At 40.1% G+C, this 22,211-nt stretch overlaps 1 long non-coding RNA gene across 1 annotated transcript in view; it reads left to right on the top strand.

Annotated features, from left to right (window-relative positions):
• The first annotated feature begins 960 nt into the window (after positions 1-960).
• Positions 961-22,211, top strand: part of LOC117097471 — a 75,482-nt gene continuing 54,231 nt past the window's right edge. Inside the window, exon 1 of the long non-coding RNA XR_004442948.1 lies at positions 961-1,185. This is a non-coding gene — a long non-coding RNA (uncharacterized LOC117097471). The remainder of the gene's footprint in view (positions 1,186-22,211) is intronic.

The following is a 22,211-nucleotide window of genomic DNA, read 5'->3' as shown; positions in this document are numbered from 1 at the left end:
TGCTGGTGAAGTAGTGTGATTTTGGAGGGTGTTAAAGAGTCTTGTTTTGTCATATTAGCAGAGTTGGTTTTCTGGTTCCTTTTCATTTGGGTAGGCTCTGTCAGAGGGAAGGTCTAGGGCTGAAGGCTGTTGTTCAGGTTCTTGTGTCCCACAAGGTGTTCCCTTGATATAGTACTCTCCTCCTCTTCCTATGGGTGTGGTTTCCTGAGAGCCAAGCTGTAGAGATTGTTATCTCTTTTCTGGGTCTAGCCACCTGGCAAGTCTATCAGGCTCCAGGCTAGTACTGGTGTTTGTCTGCACAGAGTCCTGTGATGTAAACTGTCTATGGGCCACTCAGCCATTGATACCAGCACATATTCCAGTGGAGGTGGCAGGAGGTGAAATGGGCTCTGTGAGGGTTCTTAGTTTTGGGGATTTAATGCCCTGGTTGACCTCCTGCCAGGAGGTGGCGCTTTTCAGAGAGCAGCAGCTGTGGTAGTATGGGGAGGAACCGGCAGTGGGCGGGGCCCTAGGACTCCCAAGAGTATATGCCCTTTGTCTTCAGTTACCAGGGTGGGTAGGGAAGGAACATCAGGTGGTGGCAGGTAGGCATGTCTGAACTTAGACTCTCCTTGGGCAGGTCTTGCTGTTGTTGCTGTGGGGAATGGGGGTGAGGTTCCCAGGTCAGTGGAGTTGTGTACCTAGGAGGATTATGGCTGCCTCTGCTGAATAACGCAGATTGTCAGGGAAGCAGGGGAAAGCCAGCAGTCACAGGCCTCACCCAGCTCCCATGCAATCCAAAGGGCTGATCTCACTCCCACTGTGCCCCACCTAACAGCCCAGAGTCTGTGTCCAGGCAGTGGGCAATCAGGGCTGAGATCTTGCCCTAGACTACCCACCTCCCAGCTGCAAAAGAAAAGGGCTTTAGTTCTTCCCCCACCTGTGGAGTCTGTAGGTAGGATTCATACCCTCCACCCTGAGTTCTGGCCAGGAGGCTCCTCCATGGGTTCAAATTGTTACAAAGCTCAGCTGGAGACTTCCTTCTCCCTGTGGTGTTTCTTCCCACCACTGGCTGCGCTCCTGAAGGATCCCTGTTAGGCCAGGCAGGAATGGCCTGCCTCGGGACCCAGCGGGCTCCCAGGGCCTTTCCCGTTGCTTCCTCTACCTCTGTATTTCACGAGGCTCTCTAAAGTGACTCAACTTCAGGTAAGGTCGGAGTCTTCTCCCGCAAACTAAACCTTCATTTTCCCCAGTGGGGGTGTGTGTTCCGCGTGGGGCAGTGATGGGGAGGAACTCCCTTCCCACTTTTGCAATTTGAGCACTCATAGTATTTGGGGTGTCTCCTGGGTCCTGCAGGAGCAGTCCACTTCCTTCAGAGGGTCTGTGGGTCCTCTTGGGATTCCTAACTGATGCCTGCAGTCTTTCTGAAGCTAAAATTCGTGATGCGAGCCTCCGCATGCTGCTCTGTTCCAGGGAAGATAATTTTAAGAGGCAGATACTAGCCAGCCATGTCACGTGTCATTGTCCAAGTGAAATTTTTATTTCCTTATTTCTGCTTCTTAATTTTACTTTATCATGTAGTCTCTTTTTCTTGTTCCATGAGAGTTAAAAAAAAATCTTCTCTCTCAGATTATTTATGCTCTTTTTAAGTAAAATCAACACTCTTCTTCCCTCCCTCAATAAATACCTTTAATTAATATTCACTAGTTCTAGATAAAATGGTGATGTCTTTGATTAATATTAACACTTCTAGATAAAATGATGATGTTGTTAATAGAATACTCAGTAAATATTTTAGTGAGTTTTTTGAGCTAGCTGTGATCATGTGCAAGTATCACAGTGAGCTTATCTCCTTCAACAAATATTTTTTAAAACAAAATATCAGAAAACCAATAAAGATAAGTGCAGAATGACACATACAAGAGTACTTTGTGCAGCACTGTTAAAGAACAAGATTAGAAACAACCTAAATGTCCAACAATAGGGAACTGGTTACACAGACACTGTCTATTCATTAGCATACTGTGCCCAGTCTGCATGGAACTATCCACATTGTTCTGGAAAGCTCGGCAAGATACTTTATTAAATGAATAAAGCGAGATAGGAAATAGTATATATAGTATACCATCATGTATGTTTTAAAGAGAATATATATTCATGCATGTATGTTTTCTAAATCCATAGACTGTCTCTGGAAGGATAAACAACAAAATGTAACAGTGTTTTCCTTTAGAGAAGGGAACTGGATATCTGGGGACAATTTGGTGGCAAGATTTGATTTCTCACTCTGTACCATTTTTTACCTTTTGCATTTTCCCAATATGCATGTATAATCTGTTCCAAAAATTGAGTGCAAATTTAAGAAAGAAAGAGTGGCAGCAGTATTGTTGCTGGGCAGGAGGAGATAACTAGTATATACATGAAAAGCTCATCATGGGGCCAAACCTGAACTAACCACTAAATATGTGTTATTACTGAGGGTTCTTTCCTACAATAGTACCGTGATGGGGAGTGAGTAATTCTCTCAAGGACTCACAGCTAACATGAAGTGGAGACAATAGTGTGCAGGTAAATTTTTATCAACAAGGGTGCAGTGGCTCACACCTGTAATCCCAGCACTTTTGGATGCCGAGGCGGGCAGATCACTTGAGGTCAGATGTTTGAGAGAAACCTGGCCAACATGGTGAAACCTCATCTTTACAAAAATACAAAAATTAGCTGGGCATAGTGGCACACGCCTGTAGTCCCAACTGCTCAGGAGGCTGAGGCAGGAGAATCTCTTGAACACGAGAGGCAGAGGTTGCAGTGAGTCAAGATCGCACCATTGCACTCCAGTTTGGGCAAAACAGTGAATGAGACTTCATCTTAAAAAAAAAAAAAAAAGAAAAAGAAAAAAAATTCTAACAATCAGAACCAAGTGTATATCGTGTATATCTGAGATAAATGTTGGTTGATATTTTTGTTTGTGACAACAAGTCAGACAGAAATGAAACATTGTAGACACTTGTTGGAATGTCAAGGTTTCCATCAGTGCCATGAGCCAACTCTCTGCTGAATTGTATGAGAGTTTTTGAATACAGAAAAAGTATTTTCTCAATTGATTTCTGCTATTCACAGTAACAGTGGTTAGACATGATATATTTTTGTGTTTAACATGCATTATTAACATTATTTTCACCACTTTTTAAAGTTTAGCCTATCAATAAATAAAACAACAAATTAAGCCCCAATTTATAGTATGTGCCTATTGCTGTAGTTTAAATGCTTCCACTGTGGCAAGTTTTGATCTGCCAGCTCAGTAAGGAAGAGACGCACAATCCCACACCATGATGTAGCATTTCTACCCCATAAGCACAACAGACAAATCACCTCAAGAGCACAGACAATAGTGATAGAATTGGGAATGGTGACTTTTGAATTTATATTGTCTTTTTAAATATCACTTATTTGTAGCTTTATAGAATTTATTTAATGAAGTCCAAGCTTAACAACCAGCATACAAAATTCCTGAAAATTTAACAAGTGCCTCTCACAAGTTAGTACAAACCAGGTCTACTGGGTGGAGACAGTACTGGACCCAACTCTTTCTGATTTCATAGCAATGACTTTCAGTCCCTCTGCCACATTCTTCCATTCACTAAACAACCATCATGCTCAGTCATGTGCAAGGCATGACATCTCTGATGTTGAAGTCTACACTGTCTCCACTCCTCCTTCAGTTTTGCCCAGTCCTTACCTAAGGAGTATGAGGAAAGTACATCCTCCTTTTCACAGAATTAGAAAATCCTATTCTAAAATTCATGTGGACTCAAAAAAGAGTCCAAATAGCCAAGGCAATCATAAGCAAAAACAACAACAGCAACAAAAACCCCACAAAAACAAAGGTGGAGGCATCATATTACCCAACTCCAAACTATACTATAAGCCTACAGTAACCAAAACAGCATGGTTCTGGTACAAACCAGACATGTAGACCAATGGAACAGAATAGAGCACCTAGAAATAAAGCCGCACATTGATCTTTGACAAAGTCAACAAAAATAAACAATGGGGAAAAAACTCCCTATTCAATAAATGATGCTGCGATAGCTAGCTAGCTATGTGCAGAAGAATGAAATGGGATACCTACATTTTAAGATACACAAAAATTAACTGAAGATCAATTAAAGATTTAAATGTGCTAGGCATGGTGGTTCATGCCTGTAATCCCAGCACTTTGGGAGGCCAAGGCGGGAGGATCACCTGGGGTCAGGAGGTTGAGACCAGCCTGGCCAACATGGTAAAAATCCGTCTCTAATAAAATAAAATAAAATAAAATAAAATAAAAGACTTAAATGTAAGGCCTCAAACTATAAGACTCCTACGGGAAAACCTAGGAAACTCCATTCTGGACATCAGCCTTGGGGAAGAATTTGTGACTAAGTCTTCAAAAGCAATTGCAACAAAAACATAAATTGACAAGTAGGACCTAATTAAACTAAAGAGTTGCTGCACAGCAAAAGAAACTATCTAGAGAGTAAACACCTACAGAATGGGAGAAAATATTAGCAAACTATGCATCCAACAAAGGTCTAATATTCAGAATCTATAAGAAACTTAAACAATTGAAGAAGCAAAAACCACATAATCCCATTACAAATGAGCAAAAGAAATGAACAGACATTTCTCAAAAGAAGGCATATTAGCAGCCAACAAGCATAAAAAAAGATCAGCATCACTTATCATCAGAGAAATGCCTATCAAAATCACAATGAGATACCATCTTACACCAGTCAGAATGGCTATTACTAAAAAGTCAAGAAACGACTGGTGCTGAAGAGGCTGTGGAGAAAAGGAAACACTTAACACAGTGTTGGTGGAAATGTAAATTAGTTCGGCCACTGTGGAAAGCAGTGAGGAGATTTCTCAAATAACTTAAAATGGAACTACCATTTGACCCAGCAATCTTATTACTGGCTATACTTCCCAAAGAAAATAAATCATTCTACCAAAAAGACACATGCACTCACATGTTTATCACAGCGCTATTCACAATGGTAAACACATGGAATCAACCCAGGTGCCCATCAACAGTGGATTGCATAAAGAAAACGTAGTGAATATATACACCATGGAATACTACAAAGCCATAAAAAGTAATGAAATCTTGTCCTTTTACAGCAACATGGATGCAGCTGGAGGCCATTATCCTAGGCAAATTAAGGCAGGATCAGAAAACCAAATACCACATGTTCTCACTTCTAAGTAGGAGCTAAACATTGGGTACTCATGGACATAAAGATGGCAATAATAGACACTGGGGCTTAATAGAGTGAGGAGGGAAGGGGAAAAGGGTTGAAAAACCAACTGCTGAGTGATATGCTCACTATCTGGGTGACAGGATCATTCATATTCCAAACCTCAGCATCATGCAATATATCCATGTGATAAACCTACACATGTAACCCCTTAATCTAAAACAAAAGTTGACATTTAAAAAAAATTTTTGATTTGTTTTGAGACAGAGTTTCACTCTTGTTGCCCAGGCTGGAGTGCAATGGTGAGATCTCAAGTCACTGCAACGTCCGCCTCCCAAGTTCAAGCAATTCTTCTGCCTCAGCCTTCTGAGTAGCTGGGATTACAGGCGCCCACCACCATGCCCGGCTAATTTTTTGTATTTTTAGTAGAGACGAGGTTTCACCATGTTAGCTAGGATGGTCTCGATCTCCTGATCTCGTGATCTGCCCTCCTCGGCCTCCCAAAGTGCTGGGATTACAGGCGTGAGCCACTGCACCCAGCCAAAGTTGATTTTTTTTTTAAAAAAAGAGTGCATTTGTCCAAATCTCATCTGAGGAGGAATTATATGATTATTGGGGACATCACCATACAGTCTATCTGGAATAAGGGTTTCTTCATTACCATTAGGTAATTGGGCTTTGTATTTGAAAATCTTTATAATTTGTTCTCTAATTTTGCTGGTGAAATTTACATCTATTAATTGCTACTCAATTTGTAACTCACGAATTTTCTATGAGTAGATGGAATGTGTGGGAGATGTTGCTCTTTTTTTCCCAGATACTATTCCCATCCACTCATTGTATTTCACCCATTTTGTATCAGCATGTGATTCACCAGATCTACATTCATTTATTTAAATTTTTAATTTAATTTTATTTTCCTTTAAGTTCTGGGATACATGTACAGGACACGCAGGTTTGTTACATAGGCAAATGTATGCAATGGTGGTTTCCTGCACCTATCAACCCATCACCTAGGTATTAAGCCCCACATGCATTAGCTATTTATCTTGATGCTCTCCCTTCCCCCAGCACCCCTCATAGGCCCCAGTGTGTGCTGTTCCCTTCCCTGAGTCCATGTGTTCTCATTGTTCAGCTCCCACTTATAAGTGAGAACATATGGTATTTGGTTTTCTGTTCCTGTGTTAGATTGTTAGATAGATGGTGGCCTCCAGCTCCATCCATGTCCCTGCAAAGGAACATTCCTTTTTATGGCTGCATAGTATTCCATGGTGTATATGTACCACATTTTCTTTATCCAGGCTATCATTGATGGGCATTTGGGTTGATTCCATGTCTTTGCTATTGTGAATAGTACTGCGATGAACATACACATGCGTGTATATTTATAATAGAATGGTTTATATTCCTTTGGGTATATACCCAATAATGGATTGCTGAGTCGAATGGTATTTCTGGTTCTATAGATCTTCCATAGTGGCTGAACTAATTTACATTCCCACCAGTAGTGTAAAGCATTCCTGTTTCTCCGCAGCCTCACCAGCATCTGTTGTTTCTTGACTTTTTAATAATCATCATTTTGACTGGCGTGAGATGGTATCTCATTGTGCTTTTGATTTGCATTTCTCTAATGATCAGTGATGTTGAGCTTTTTTCATATGTTTCATATGTTTGTTGGCTGCATAAATGTCTTCTTTTGAGAAGTGTCTGTCCATGTCCTCTGCCCACTTTTTAATGGGGTTTTTTTTTTCTTGTAAATTTATTTAAGTTCCTTGTAGATTCTGGGCATTAGATCTCTGTTAAATGGATAGATTGCACAAACTTTTTCCCATTCTGTAGGTTGTCTGTTCATTCTGATGATAGTTTCCCTTGCTGTGTAGAAACTCTTTAGTTTAATTACATCCCATTTGTCAGTTTTTGCTTTTGTTGCAATTGCTTTTGACGTTTTCATCATGAAATCTTTGCCCGTGCCTATGTCCTGAATGGTGTTGCCTAGATTTTCTTCATTCATTTATTTGGCAAATATTTGTGGAGTGCTCACTGTGCGCTGACTCTGTGATAGGTGTTAAAGAAAATCATGTAAAGGTTGTCAGATTTAGCATATAAAAGCACTGCACAGGTCATAATTGTACTAAAAAGGTATTCATTGTTTCTTTGAAATTCAAATCGCTCTGGGCATCTGCTTCTTATCTGGCATCTCTAAATCATGTTCTTTGTCTTCCCATGGTTTTCACTGAGTCAATAAAGGACACAATCAAGAATCCTTCAGGTGATCGCAACACACTGGTGAGAGCCATAAGTGAGTCCAAGGTGCAGAAATGTATCCCAGAAAAGTGGCTAAGCTGAGATGTGCAGGTGAGTAGGAGTTAACCAAGCAAATATTCTACCTGTGAAATGTTTCAGGCAAAAGGATCAGCCTTTAGGAAGGTTCTGAGGTAGAAAATGGTTTGGCAATTTTGTTAGATTGCTGCAAAATTGAACAATTTACATAAGGGGTGAGGAGAAGGTGCCTCAGGAGACTCCGCTGCATACCAGTCCCTAATTCTTTCTGTTTCTGCCCTATTCTCCCTACGCTTTCCTTCTTTTATTTAAGCCAGCCTGAGTGCCTTTTAATGATTTATGAGTAGAAACAATCCTAATCAATAAGTTGCCACTTAGTAAATAACACAGTGAGCAGAAGTGGTGGAGGTTCCGCTCTTTTGGAGAGAGGAGTGGTTAGATTATAGAGTTAATTTACAATGAGAAAAATCTCCCATTGTCAAAGTTTCCTTTGAACAATCTCTTGGGTGATCTACCAAAACATCCACTGAGAGGCATTCAGGAGGGAGACAGCCTGGAGAAGAAAGGCCTGCTCCCTGTCCTGCTCACCCCAGGGCACGGATTCTGGTTGGAATGTCAGGGGCTGACAGTTTACATTTGTTTCTTCCATTAGCCAATGGTATATTGCTGAATTTGTGTTGAATGTATTTATGTAAATTGAATGGGAATTCATTGATAGTGAATAGATGGAGACTGTTGTGGTTAGAGACAGAGTGGACACACACACACACACACACACACACACACAAATTTGGTTTGGATGGGAGACTGCTGATGCCACACATGTACCAGAGGGGATGAAAAGGTTATAACTCACAGAATGAGGCTTTCTGGGGAGAGTGGGGAGGCTCCCAAGCAGGTTCAAAAATGGCTTGAGAGAGCAGGGAAAGCAAATGACTTTTCTTGTGGTTAGGGAATGGGGTTCGCATAACGGATCTTGGGTGCAGCTGAGGCTTGTGTGATTTGAACCAAAAGAGAGATCACCCAGGCTTTCTTACCAGCTTGTCTGGATATGGGGCAAGAGGGGAAGGGGGAAGACTGGGGATTGAAAGTTGTTTGCAAACATCAAAAATGGAGTCAGACTCTTTATTACAAATAGATTTTCTGATACTTTATTTTACTGCTTCTGATTGATAATATTTTCAAGGATCCTGTACATTAGTGTGCAACTTTGCACTAATGTATACATTAGATATATCAAACACAGATGAGTAACAACCTCTGGGGCTCCATTAAATACTCACTTTTGATGGAGAAGGCAAAGAGGTTGCTGGAACCAAGACAGTTGCCAGAACCTAGAAAAGGAGGAGGAGGAAGAAGAGGAGGATGAGGAGGAGAAGGAGGAGAAGGAGGAGGAGGAGAGAGAGAGAGATCTGTATGGAGAGGGCTACCTAACAGGGGCTGTGCCGTTAGGAAATCAGCCACCTACAAAAATCCCCTCCAGAAAGGTCACAAGGAGCCCATAATACCCCAACTTCACTTTCTTTCCTCCCTCTGATCTCCTGCCATTACCCCCAGTGGCCAACCCAACCAGAAGTCAGAGGGCAAGGCTGCCTACTGAAGCAGTTTGTAAAGTCTACCTTTCAGGATACAGAGAGGTCTCGAGAGGGATTTGCAGGGGCAGGAGAAGATGTCCAGTTTAGGAAGCTTCACTGGGCTTTTACCCTTTGGCAATAGGATGGAAGCCTGAGTCTACCCATAGACAATTTGATCAAAGAAATTGTTCCCCTGTTCTCCACTCTTCTGGGAAGGTTAATAAGTCTTAGCATATAACGTACAAACGTTCTTGTATTTTAAATGGGTGGTTTTCATTACACATGGAGTAGTAATTTGGGACATGTAAAGAAATACGTTTGTGCATTCTTTCTCTTGCTTTCTTTTAAATTAATGTTAGAAGTTCAGAGAAAAGAAAAGCCAGGACAGGACAGCATAGAAAGCATATGGTAACCTGCACCAGAGCCTTGGGCATAGTGATAGCTCAAGTGCCTACTCATCAAGCTGTCTGCAAAATCTCATCCTGAGAAATCTGACGAACAAGATTGACTTTGCAGGGACTGTCTTATAATGAGTACTTCATCTTGTCTATCTTGTCTGTATCAAAGTTTAATTCCTTTATCCAAGTTCTTAATAAAGGAATTAATTCCTTTATCCCATCTGTTTGCCACACACCCTATGCTAATCAATTCAAGTATTTGGGAGTGTGTACACACAGGACAGGAGTACTGAGGCTAACTGAGCCATAAAGCAGTTGTTTGGTGTTCTCTGCTTCTATTCCTAGTCTTTTCCTATGGCGTCAAAATTTAATACCAGTACAAATTGATAACAACATAGCAGCTTTTCTGAAATTTATTTTCCATTCTAAAATGCATTTGCATTTAAAGTACTTATTTTGGCCTTCATTTTTATGCAATTTTGTTTATAGCACTAGAAATAGGGCAGTGTGACTTTTTGTTCCTTTTATTACTCCAATCTGATACCCAAAGAGATGAAGTCAAAATCATTAAGCAAATGGTAGAAAGCAATCAATGTTTCTAAATAAAAAGTCACACAACAAGGAAAGATGAAAGTGAAATACAGAAAATAATTCGTTGATATGGCTCAAAAATCTGTACATTTTTATCGATCTATAAGTAAAACATTGAAATGAAAACCATGGCTTCATTTGGCATTCATTGGTAACTATGACATTTCTACTGAGCAATGGACTAAGTTGATACATAGCCATTTTTGGAAACTCCTTTGGGTTAAAAAATATAAGAATAAGAAAAAAACTGAGATCAGGCATGAACTTTCCTTATAGGTTGACTAGCAAGGATTCCCCATACTATGAATGTTTCTAGCACATGTTCAGGGTAATTATAATCAGTGCAAAAAGGAACAATTTTTAAATAGACAGTGGAGATTGTTCTGGGAACAGAAATGAATATGTCCCAAGATGTGGCCCTGGAGCCAGGAGCCTTCCTGCAATGTCAGGGAAATGCAGTTAACGACCTCCAAGCTTAGTTGTTAAGACGAGGATCACGGGCATGTTTGGTATATCTTCCCCCCCAAGTTTGGCAAGCAGCCTAACTAAATGAAGCCTCTCGGTTTGCTGATGTCTATAGTACTCGATTAGTGTCAGCTCAGAATGAAATAAATACATGTGGCATTGCCTTTTGCAGAGGCAGCTTCACTTGAACGTGTTAACACAAAATGTTTACTTTCTGTTGCATACATATTGGACTATTTAAAATGCCCTTAAGTAAAATGATACACCGAGTAGAAAAACTGCACACACGTACCTCAAATACTAACTTAGTCTGGGAAATCATATATGATAGGCAATTCTATGTGACAACTGCCAGCGTAGAGTCCTCTGAGACAGAACGTTGGAAATAATTGTAACACCAATTACAGCCTTTATTTGACTGTCTCTAGTAATTTTTTAAAATTTTTGTTAATAGGGATAATGTGATGGAAAATCTAGAAATGTGGGTTCCCAAGCTCTAAGTCTTGGGACATTAGGGTTTTAGATGAGCCTTCTTCATGAACAGAGTGTTAGAGAAGAAAGCTTTGAACCAAGTGCTAAAGCCTTCAATGAAAAGGGGAAGGAAGAGTAGATGTTAGCAAAAAGGATGAGTGAGCAAGAGTGGTATAGACAGCTCCTCCAAGCAGGGATTTCCACACCAAGATGGAAGATTCAAGGTCTGGAGGGGCTGTGCTGAGTCAGATTGATGAACAGCCTCTCATTGCCCTTGCGGCATGTGAAATGGGGAGAAATGAGCAGCTTTTTTGAGAGGATGCAGCATTATTTCCTGGGGCGAGCCAGGGTTCTTTCAAGGCAAGGGTGCCAGAGTGAGCACTCAGTGACAACTTTGGGCACCTGTATAAACCTGCTACTGTGGAGCAAGAGTCCCACAGAGCAGAATGGGACATTTTGGGAAAGAAGAGTGAAAAAGGAAGTTGATTCAAGAGAAAAGAAGGGGATATATTCAAGAGGAGCTTGGATCTTGGGTAGTGATCAAGGAATACAGAGATATATATAAAATATGGCAAATTTGGCTGCATGTAATTTGTTAAAATAATTAGTATTTCAGTCTTCTGATAAAAGTCTTGGAGTCAGAAGTAGAGGACCACCATGCCTTATGGGAGTCAACCTTGACCTGGTTGGTTACACATCCAAGGAGATCTCATGTCTTGGTTGGGTAGAAGAAGTCTGTCGGTGAAGGGTGGATTGAGGCTTTGGCTCGGGCTAAAGTACTGCCATTGAGTTGCTAGTGAGACCCTGCAAGGCTATTTAGCAACAGGTGCCCAAGACCAGAACAGGGCATCTAACTTGGTCAAGGAGTCAACAACAAAGGATCTGCATCCTCAAATGCATTTCTTTCTTCTAACAGTGTGTGGTTATGATTTAGTATGGACTGAGAAGCAACACACTGCAATTAGAAGTTACTGGAGAAATTGTGTCCACTAGGTCTTTCAGCCTTTAATCTGTCCCTTCCGTCTCTGTCTCAAGGATGACAAGCTGTCAACTTTTCTGTATCATCCAGCCATGGGGGTTTAAAAGTTTTGTTGTTGATGGTCTAAGCAGTCCTTGTGCAGATATTTGTTAGCCAGCCTGGCTAACTCTTTAGCCAGAAACCCCTTAGAAAACTTCTTCTGAAAGACCCACCTTCCCCAGCCTCCTTGATCTACAGGTACTTGACCCTGGCGGGGTCCTCAAAGCTGGAAGCACAATAGTGGATGCTTTCCTAGTGCGTCTCTCAAGCTCTCATTTGTATCCTTCTGGGGGCCCCCTTAAAGGCACATGAACATCTGCATTCTCTACACTATGGAGGCAACACAATACTTTAAAACCTCTCAGAAAACCTACAGGACAGTTAATATGATTTAAACCTATATTTAAATTTTATGAGACTCATTTTCAAGGCTAATAACCCAGTTTACTGTGCACAATATCAAATGCAAATTTTATTACTGACTTGGTAAAAACCAGGACGATCATCATTAGCATATCTCCCTGCATCACCCTTTTTAGCCAAAAGGTGCACCAGGAGTAACAGTGGGGGTTTTTATATGTGTTGTAAATTATAGTTACTATCTCATTAGATAAACACATTTAAAATCAAGTTATCATTCACTTATATATCAGAAAGTTGTTTGTTCAATTGCAGCTAGTCTCATATTCTAACATATGGTGCATGAAATTCTTAGACTAATAAAATTTCAAGGTACAGGGAGCTGGTGTCTTGGATAAAACTGTTTCTGCTCCACAAATGGCTCGATATAATCTGTAATTGCTTTGAAACAATTATGCAGCAGGCTGTTTTGTACTTAATAGTATTTACATTCTTGGTTTTATTAGCAACAAAATGTGAGTGGAACTTGTGAAACAGAAATTAATTTTTCCACTAAAAAATGTAAACTTTTAAATAGAGGCTCTAGCAGATTGGAGAAACTACAAACATGGCGGGTGGTCAGGTCCCAATTTCTTCATTTTCTTTTTATTATGACACTTCCTATTTCTCATTAACACACCAGACCATTTATACAATTATATATATATTTTAAAAACTTCACAAACTCTAGGCTTCTAACTTGAACTTATATTTTTAAAGATGTGCTGCCTTCTAAAGCTTGTAGTGTGCTATTCATATTGTCAGAACTGGATTGGCACTGGAAGGCTTACTGCAGGAGGATTTTGTATACTTTTATCAAAGAAGAAAAGCACAGGTAATGTCTAAATGTGGATATTCTTCTCTGTGAACTCAACTCCCATCTCAAAACAGGCAAAAATCCTCACTATTTTTTCACCTATGGAGCTATTACTATGGACATTATGTAAAGATAATTTCTTCTTGTTAAATCATTGATGTGAGGTTTTATGAGTCTTAGAACTATCCTGGCAGTGCTGGGTGTTAGAAAGCACTATGAACTTCAGCTCATTTATCTGTAAAATAAGGACATGCATACTAACCTCACTGGAGTTTTGTGAGAATTCAATTGATTGCAATTAAAAGCAAAGAGCTTTCTAAGTGCTAAAGCAGTACACAAATGGTGGTCATCACAAATGATTCCTGGTAAGTTTTGTTTGAAGTCATACCCAGGTTTCAAAGCAAGTGCAGGGTACTTACAGGTGTTTTAATTTCACCTGGTCTTTCCAGATAGATTTTTATCTTTGTCACGATCCACTTCTAGACATCTACTGATGTGAAACAAGATTGCCTTTTGACTTTCCATTTGTATTACATGTTTGTCAAATGTTACATTCTCTAACATTCATACTGAAGTAGAAAATAAAATTTTTAATAGCTTTTTTTTCCTTAGGTATATAGTGTATGTTTGTTTTAGAAAACAAACAAAAAGAAAAAAATTCAAGAATTTGATGTATTTTCTTTCTTGATTTATATATGTATAAATATATCTGTTGTACATATGTAAAACATATATGTTCCTTTTTATATGATTAAAATCACATTATACTTAATTATAGAGCTTGCCTTTTCACTTAACATTATATAATGAACATTCTGATATGCTATCTGAAATTGTTTGAAAAGATTCATTTTGATGACTGTGTACAATGAACAAAGTGAGAAACTTTGTCACAAATGAGAGTATTTTAAAACTGAATTTTTACTGTGAGAGATTTAAACATCCAAAAAATAGAAAGTATAATACAATAGGTACCAACATACCCGCCACTCAGATTGAAGAGTTGACGTAATCTGGTAGCTGTGTCTGTATAGAGAGAAAGAGAACCACTGTGAAATCAGAGAACATTTTCCAAGATGCCTACTCTGCTGACGGGACAATCATTTCATATGTTTGTTAAAAGAATAATCCAGTCGCATTTGGAAGCTGGACTTCCCTCCATTCCACCCCCACCCAGCCAGGGGCCTTGAGAGCTCTTTTGTAGACAATGCAGCTCTTCTGTTACTCCTGACCTGACACCAGACCACCTCTACCCAGGAAAGGGTATTTTCAATGGGGCCATACCATTTTGCGAGGGCCTAATTTGGAGGATGATGAATAGAGAGGCACACTAACTGAGCCAGTAAAATTAACTTAACCCATTTCTCCTGTCCATGAGATGTACGACAGGTGCGGCTGTAAAGCCACTTGAGCCTCCTTATCATGCTCTGTGTCTGTGGGAAGACTCAAGGCCCCTGGTTTTCATTTCATCACTTTTACATAGAAATTGTTTCACTAGGACTGAAGTTTTCAACTTGAAATGACACTGAGGCTATTACTAAGAAACTTGGATAGAACTATTTTATTGCCTAAACATATGCAGTTAAAACCAAAAATGTTCTATTATTTATCTGCTTTTTAATGTGAAAGCAGAGAATTCTGTTGATCACATGTTATGCAAAGACACACACCACTTCATTCTTAATTATTAGGAAATCATTTTCATTTTTCTAATTGTAATGTCAGTCACTATTTAAAACAGAAAACAACTGCAAAATGGCAAGTAAAATAAATGTTAAGAGACACCAAAGATCCCCAAAGTTAACTGAAGATTTATTTCTAGACATCTATTCCTGTCCTAGGTCTTTTGAAGGATTGTGCTTTGAATTTTTAAAAATGATGTCAATTTCCTCCTAGTACAGTTCTTCTCAGGTCTTTGTTGCTCCCTGCATGTAACTTAAACATCTTCAGAAGTTCTACTGAGTCCTTAATGCCACTAAGTCTATCACTTCGTATGTTACCACTTATATTCTACCACACAGCACCTATACATGTATATATATGAAAACAACTATCAGTTAATGAACTAGAAAACTTAAAGCAATTCCCAGGGGGAAGAACTTAAATAAACTAATTAATAGAACTTAGCTTAGTTTAACCTAGTTTTTAATATTATCCGGTTAACATTTTTACGAAGATGCCCAATAGTATAAAATCTTTTTGTCAATTCTTCTGTTATGATATGGTTCACCACAGCAATCCTGCAAATATATTTCACCATTTTTGCACAGAAAGAACATTTAATATTAACAAAACAGTTCTGTTTATATTATGGCAGTGGCATGCCAGTAAATATTTAACAACCATCTCTGGAGGCCCAGAGATTTTTAGTATGTGCTGATTTCTGCAGTTTAACACTTCCAACCATGGATGATTTCAAAGCAATGAACCTAACTTCACTAAGGCTAAATTGAAAATACATACAATCAGCTCTTGCAAAGCATTTCAAGCCAGCTCCAGAATACCCCTGCATTATACGTTTTACTCAGCCTGAACAAACCAAAAACAAACAAAAATCCCCTCAAATTTGGGTTCATTTACACTAACTCCATTACTTGGACCCAGGATAAACTCTTTTTTAATCTAATAATCCCATATCTGTTTTAAAACTTTCATAAAAAGTATTTCATCTGAAAGGCTTTTTTTACACCACCAAGAGCATCCTTAATGATGAGTAAGGTAGAGGGTTTCAGCAGAGTGTGAGCCTATATCATATGGGATTTCTAGATTTCACCATTTGCAAAATGAGACAGAATCATCCTCCTAATTCAAATACAATATGAAGATTAATAGAAAAATAGGTTGTGTTCTGCTATTGTGTCTGTGATTTAAAAAACAAAGTTCTTCCAATTGGTTTTCTATTATTAACAAAATGACATTTTGTACAGGATAAGGAAAAAGAGTTTCGGTGGGTGGGAACAAGTGCAGATCACCAAGGGAAGCAACAACTGCATTGAATCTGCTGCTCCATCTCCTTTCGGCAGCTCTTCCATTGAGAAAGGGAGGAGGCTGGAGTTCCTTGTCTGTGTCAGTCATGTGAGCTTTCTAGAGGAGCGTGGTCAGTTCCTTGGACAGTGTGGTCAGTACCCAGGTACTACTGTGATCTGTCCTGAGCAGTGTTGTACTGTGGGTGTGTGCATGTGTGCTGTCCTGTGGGTGTGTGCATGTGTGCTGTCCTGTGGGTGTGTGCGTGTGTGTTGTACTGTGGGTGTGTGCGTGTGTGCTGTACTGTGGTTGTGTGCGTGTGTGTTGTACTGTGGGTGTGTGCATGTGTGTTGTACTGTGGGTGTGTGCATGTGTGTGTGTGTGTGTGTGCGTGTGTGCTGTACTGTGGGTGTGTGCGTGTGTGTTGTACTGTGGGTGTGTGCATGTGTGCTGTACTGTGGGTGTGTGCATGTGTGTGTGTGTGCGTGTGTGCTGTACTGTGGGTGTGTGCGTGTGTGTTGTACTGTGGGTGTGTGCATGTGTGCTGTACTGTGGGTGTGTGCGTGTGTGTGTGTGTGTGTGTGTGTCTATTCACATTTTTGGCTAGGAACCAATATGTGTGACTTATACAGATATAAGATCTGTTTATACAGGTATAAACAGATACAGTGCTCATATACATACCATCATATATGCATACAACATATACCATTATATAGAATATATAACATTTTCATATGTATACATTTCTACAATTCTCATACACAATTTTAATATAGTTTTGTATAAACTTTGATACAATTTTGATACACAGACATGTATATGTATATACCTGCATACTTGACAGAAAGACATTTTATTCTCATTTGTTTCCATATTTGAAGAAGAAGAGAAAATTATCTGAACTAGATACTCTGAAATTGAAGCTAATTCATAATGACTAACCCTTTTTCCAGATGGTCTTTTGGGAGTTTTCTGTGACCCAGTGATGCTATGCAGCCTGGACTCCTGTGCCCCACAAACCAGTTCTTTGCCAATGTTCGTAGAGAAGCCTCAGGCCCTGCATCTAGCCTGCCAGTGCCTGTAGGAGGAGGGCTCCATACTGCCTGACTCCCAGATGAGACAGAGGCCCTTTTCTAGGAAGAGGCTGACAATCCCCTGAGATCTTTTTTTTTTTTTTTTTTTTTTTTGAGACGGAGTCTCGCTCTGTTGCCCGGTCTGGAGTGCAGTGGCCGGATCTCAGCTCACTGCAAGCTCCGCCTCCCGGGTTCACGCCATTCTCCTGCCTCAGCCTCCCGAGTAGCTGGGACCACAGGCGCCCGCCGCCTCGCCCGGCTAGTTTTTTGTATTTTTAGTAGAGACGGGGTTTCACCGTGTTAGCCAGGATGGTCTCGATCTCCTGACCTCGTGATCCGCCCGTCTCGGCCTCCCAAAGTGCTGGGATTACAGGCTTGAGCCACCGCGCCCGGCCAATCCCCTGAGATCTTAGTCTCTTCCCACTTCTTGCCATTGTGTCTTTACTTTTTTTCCTCTTTACAATATTCTTAATATTTACCTTCTGTAATCTCAGTGCTTTTGGTTCTTCTTTTCTTTTAAAAATAGTTTTTTAATCTTCCTAATTCTTGTAGATTTATAATTTTTATTCCTACATTAGTGGTACTTAATTTTTATCTTTAACCTTTAATCTCGTTTACTTTAAATTTTAAAATGTTTATCGTATTTGGGCCTTTTAGCTTAAATCTTTCATCATTTTATACTTTTAACCTTTTACCTCATTGGCTTTTTATATTTGCTTTGGCATCCCATCACTTTTATCTTATTTTTAAGGTCAACCTTTATCTTAGGGAGATTTTTAACAAAACTTTTATTCTTTTTTATTTTGCAATTTGTTTTTATAGAAACAGGAAAGACGTATAGCTGAAGGCATTTTGGAAATGGAGAGCATCATTGTCTAAATAGTGGAGGCTCAGACCTTCCATGAGGATGCCCCTGCAACCAGCTACTTACCCAGGTGAAGCAGTCTGGTCAGACTGGGAGACATGTATGGGATTAAATATGTTCTGGATTATAATTTTATCTATAGAAAGACCATAACTGATTCACTGGAGTGGTATTGTTTCCCTATATTTTAAACCAGAGGTTTGCAAACTAGGGCCCTTGGGCCAAATCCAGCCCACTATCCACTTTTGTATAGAAAGTTTATTGGAACACAGCCATGTCCATCTATTTACCTCTTCCCTATGTCAGCCTTCTTGCTACAATGATGGTTGTTATCTCAGTGTTGTCTGTGTTAGGCTCCAGAAACAGAAAGTTAACAGTTGTGGTCCCTGAATTTGAGGAACTCACTGTCAAGTGGGACACAGGCATGTAAAATAGAGTCTCAAGTGAAAAGAACTATCAGCCTTTGGGGTCAGGAAAGGCATTTTTGGAAAAGTAATACCTAGATTGGAAGCTAATCAGAATTTAGTCAGGCAAAAATACTGGGAGAAGGGTGGGAAGAGGTGGTGGCTGAGATAGATCCTTCTAGGCACAGAAAACACATGTGCCTTGGCCCAAAGACAACAAGAACTGAGATGCTCAGTTTTGCAGCAGCACAGGTGCAGGGAGAGAAGACAGAGAATAAAGCCTGGCAGCAGCACTGGCCTGAATAACAATGACCTTGAAAATGTCGATGAGGAATCTAGATTTTATTCTGAGGGTAATGCAGAGCAATAAAGGTATTTAAACAGGAGTGACACAATCAGATGTTCACTTTTGATATGACTTGAGTTGGGAAGGAATGTTTAGTATATATTAAAATTTGACCTAAGAGAAGGATATCAAGAGAAGGAAGTGCCTTTGCCTATAAAACTACCTTGATAAATGCTTCGTGAGAATGTGGCACTCTGAGCATGGGGTTGTCAGTTGCCAACCTCCGGAGAACAGATTTTTAAACACAGTTTGGCATAAGATCAAAGATTCATATGTTGCTTTGGGTGATGCAGGGGATTGTGGGGAGTAGGGAAAGCAGGAAAAGATGAAGGGAGTAGAGGGGCTTGAGGCTGAAGGACTAGATAAACCTGTCATACTAAGACAGTAATCAAGAGCTACTTTCTTATTGGAAAGCTGAATTAAAAGGTAAATAAAGTATACTTGTGACTGAATTAAAGGTAAATTAAAAGGTAAATAAAGTAAAAGTAAATAAAGTATATAATAGTGATAGTTCTGTCACTATTATCACCATTGAAAAATGTAAGCATCACTTGGAATGGAGATCTCCCACCTTTATTAATTTGTTCATTTCATTAGTTGTTAACATATAGTCCTGTGGTTTGTATTTGGAGTGTAGTTTCTCTCATTTTTTGTTTTTGTTTTTAGAGATGGAGTCTTGCTGTCACCCAGGCTGGAGAGCAGTGGCGCAATCTCGGCTCACTGCAAGCTCTGCCTCCTGGGTTCATGCAATTCTCCTGCCTTAGCCTCCCAAGTAGCTGGGATTACAGGTGCGAGCCACCACACTTGGCTGATTTTTGTATTTTTAGTAGTGACGGGGTTTCACCATGTTGGCCAGGCTGATCTCGAACTCCTGACCTTAGGTGATCCACCCACCTCAGCCTCCCAAAGTGTTGGGATTACAGGCGTGAGCCACTGTGCCTGGCCTAGTTTTTCCCGCTTAGCTCTTTATTTTAAAACAGGTGCTCTGATATATTCCTAGTGATAATATGAACTCTAGAAAGCAATTTAACAAAAACAAAAAGGCACTCACCTAATAACTTACTTTTAGAATTCTTTGGACTCCATCCTAAAGAAGGAATCAGAAAAACAGTTATATATTTACATACAAAGATAACCAAAGCATTTTAATAGTAGTGATACCTGGGAAAAAAAAATAAGTTTTTAAGAGTTGAGAATGGCAAAATAAATTATGGCCTGTGTCTATGTTGGATTATTTGGTACATATTTATTTATTTATTTATTTTTTTTTTTTATTATACTTTAAGTTCTAGGGTACATGTGCATAACGTTTATATCATGTATAACTCCCCAATGCAATCCCTCCCTCCTCCCCCCTCCCCATGATAGGCCCCAGTGTGTGATGTTCCCCTTCCCGAGTCCAAGTGATCTCATTGTTCAGTTCCCACCTATGAGTGAGAACATGCGGTGTTTGGTTTTCTCTTCTTGTGATAGTTTGCTAAGAATGATGGTTTCCAGCTGCATCCATGTCCCTACAAAGGACACAAACTCATCCTTTTTGATGGCTGCATAGTATTCCATGGTGTATATGTGCCACATTTTCTGAATCCAGTCTGTCACAGATGGACATTTGGTTGATTCCAAGTCTTTGCTATTGTGAATAGTGCCGCAATAAACATACGTGTGCATGTGTCTTGTAGTAGAGTAATTTATAATCCTTTGGGTATATACCCAGTAGTGGGATGGCTGGGTCATATGGTACATCTAGTTCTAGATCCTTGAGGAATCGCCATACTGTTTTCCATAATGGTTGAACTAGTTTACAATCCCACCAACAGTGTAATTACAAAGTCAAGAAATAACTAAGATCAGAGCAGAACTGAAGGAGATAGAGTCACAAAAAACCCTCCAAAAAATCAATGAATCCAGGAGTTGGTTTTTTGAAAAGATCAACAAAATTGACAGACCGCTAGCAAGACTAATAAAGAAGAGAGAGGAATCAAATAGACGCAATAAAAAATGATAAAGGGGATATCACCACCGACCCCACAGAAATACAAACAACCGTCAGAGAATACTATAAATGCCTCTACACAAATCAACTAGAAAATCTAGAAGAAATGGATAATTTCTTGGTACATATTTAAAATGCTTCCAAAACTAATAATTACATAGAGAAAGGCATGTACTATGCTTGGTGAAAAAGATGGTAAACATAACCACATAACATATGCACCACATTTTACAGACTCCAAAACGTCATTGAAGGCGAGAACAGGCAGGGAAGGACCCTAGGAACATGGACTTTGAGTCTTAGTCTCCACTCTTGAGAAAATAAAATGGTCACTCGCTCATCCATTTCTTTTGACTCTTAGCACTGTCCTATTACAGTCTATCATTAACTTCTCCAGCAAAGTCTTCTCTATTTTTTGCCCACTCTCTAGATCTTCCTTTAAACACTTCAGGGACTGCTTCAGCCTTGTGACTGAACACCTCATGGCATTCCATGGAAACATCACTGTACCTTCATTAAACTGTGCCTAATGCACACCACACTCCAGACACTGTCCTAGGCTAAAGCTGTATCTAATACCATGAAGAAGACTGAGTGGTCTCTTCCCTGACCTTAAAAGGTAGGCAGAAAATATAGGCAAAGAAAGTCTTGCTCTCTGATGTTGATAATTTCAATGAGAAGACAGTTCAATACGAAACAGCTTGGCCGGGCACGGTGGCTCACGCCTGTAATCCCAGCACTCTGGGAGGCCGAGGCGGGCGGATCGTGAGGTCAGGAGATCGAGACCATCGTGGCTAATATGGTGAAACCCCATCTCTACTAAAAATACAAAAATTAGCCAGGCATGGTGGCAGGCGCCTGTAGTCCCAGCTACTTGGGAGGCTGAGGCAGGAGAATACCGTGAACCCGAGAGGCAGAGCTTGCAGTGAGCCGAGATTGCAGCACTGCACTCCAGCCTGGGCGACAGAGCGAGACTCCATCTCAAAAAAAAACAAAAAACAAAAAACAACTTGACTACAATGTAATCACAATGTGATTAAGAAACAACAAATGGGCCGGGCGCGGTGGCTCATGCCTGTAATCCCAACACTTGGGGAAGCTGAGGTGAGTGGATCACTTGAGGTCAGGAGTTCGAGATCAGCCTGGCCCACATGGCAAAACCCTGTCTCTATTAAAAGTACAAAAAAATTAGCCACGCGTGGTGGTGGGTGCCTATAATCCCAGCTACTCAGGAGGCTGAGTCAGGAGAATTGCTTGAACCCGGGGGTGGAGGTTGCAATGAGCTGAGAACATGCCACTGCACTCTACCCTGTGTAACAGAGTGAGACAACGTC

Source organism: Trachypithecus francoisi, unplaced genomic scaffold, assembly GCF_009764315.1.
Source record: "Trachypithecus francoisi isolate TF-2019V2 unplaced genomic scaffold, Tfra_2.0 Lachesis_group15, whole genome shotgun sequence".
Taxonomy (NCBI): domain Eukaryota; kingdom Metazoa; phylum Chordata; class Mammalia; order Primates; family Cercopithecidae; genus Trachypithecus; species Trachypithecus francoisi.
The sequence above is the reverse complement of the archived record's forward strand: the minus strand, read 5'-3'. Positions and strand labels throughout refer to the sequence as shown.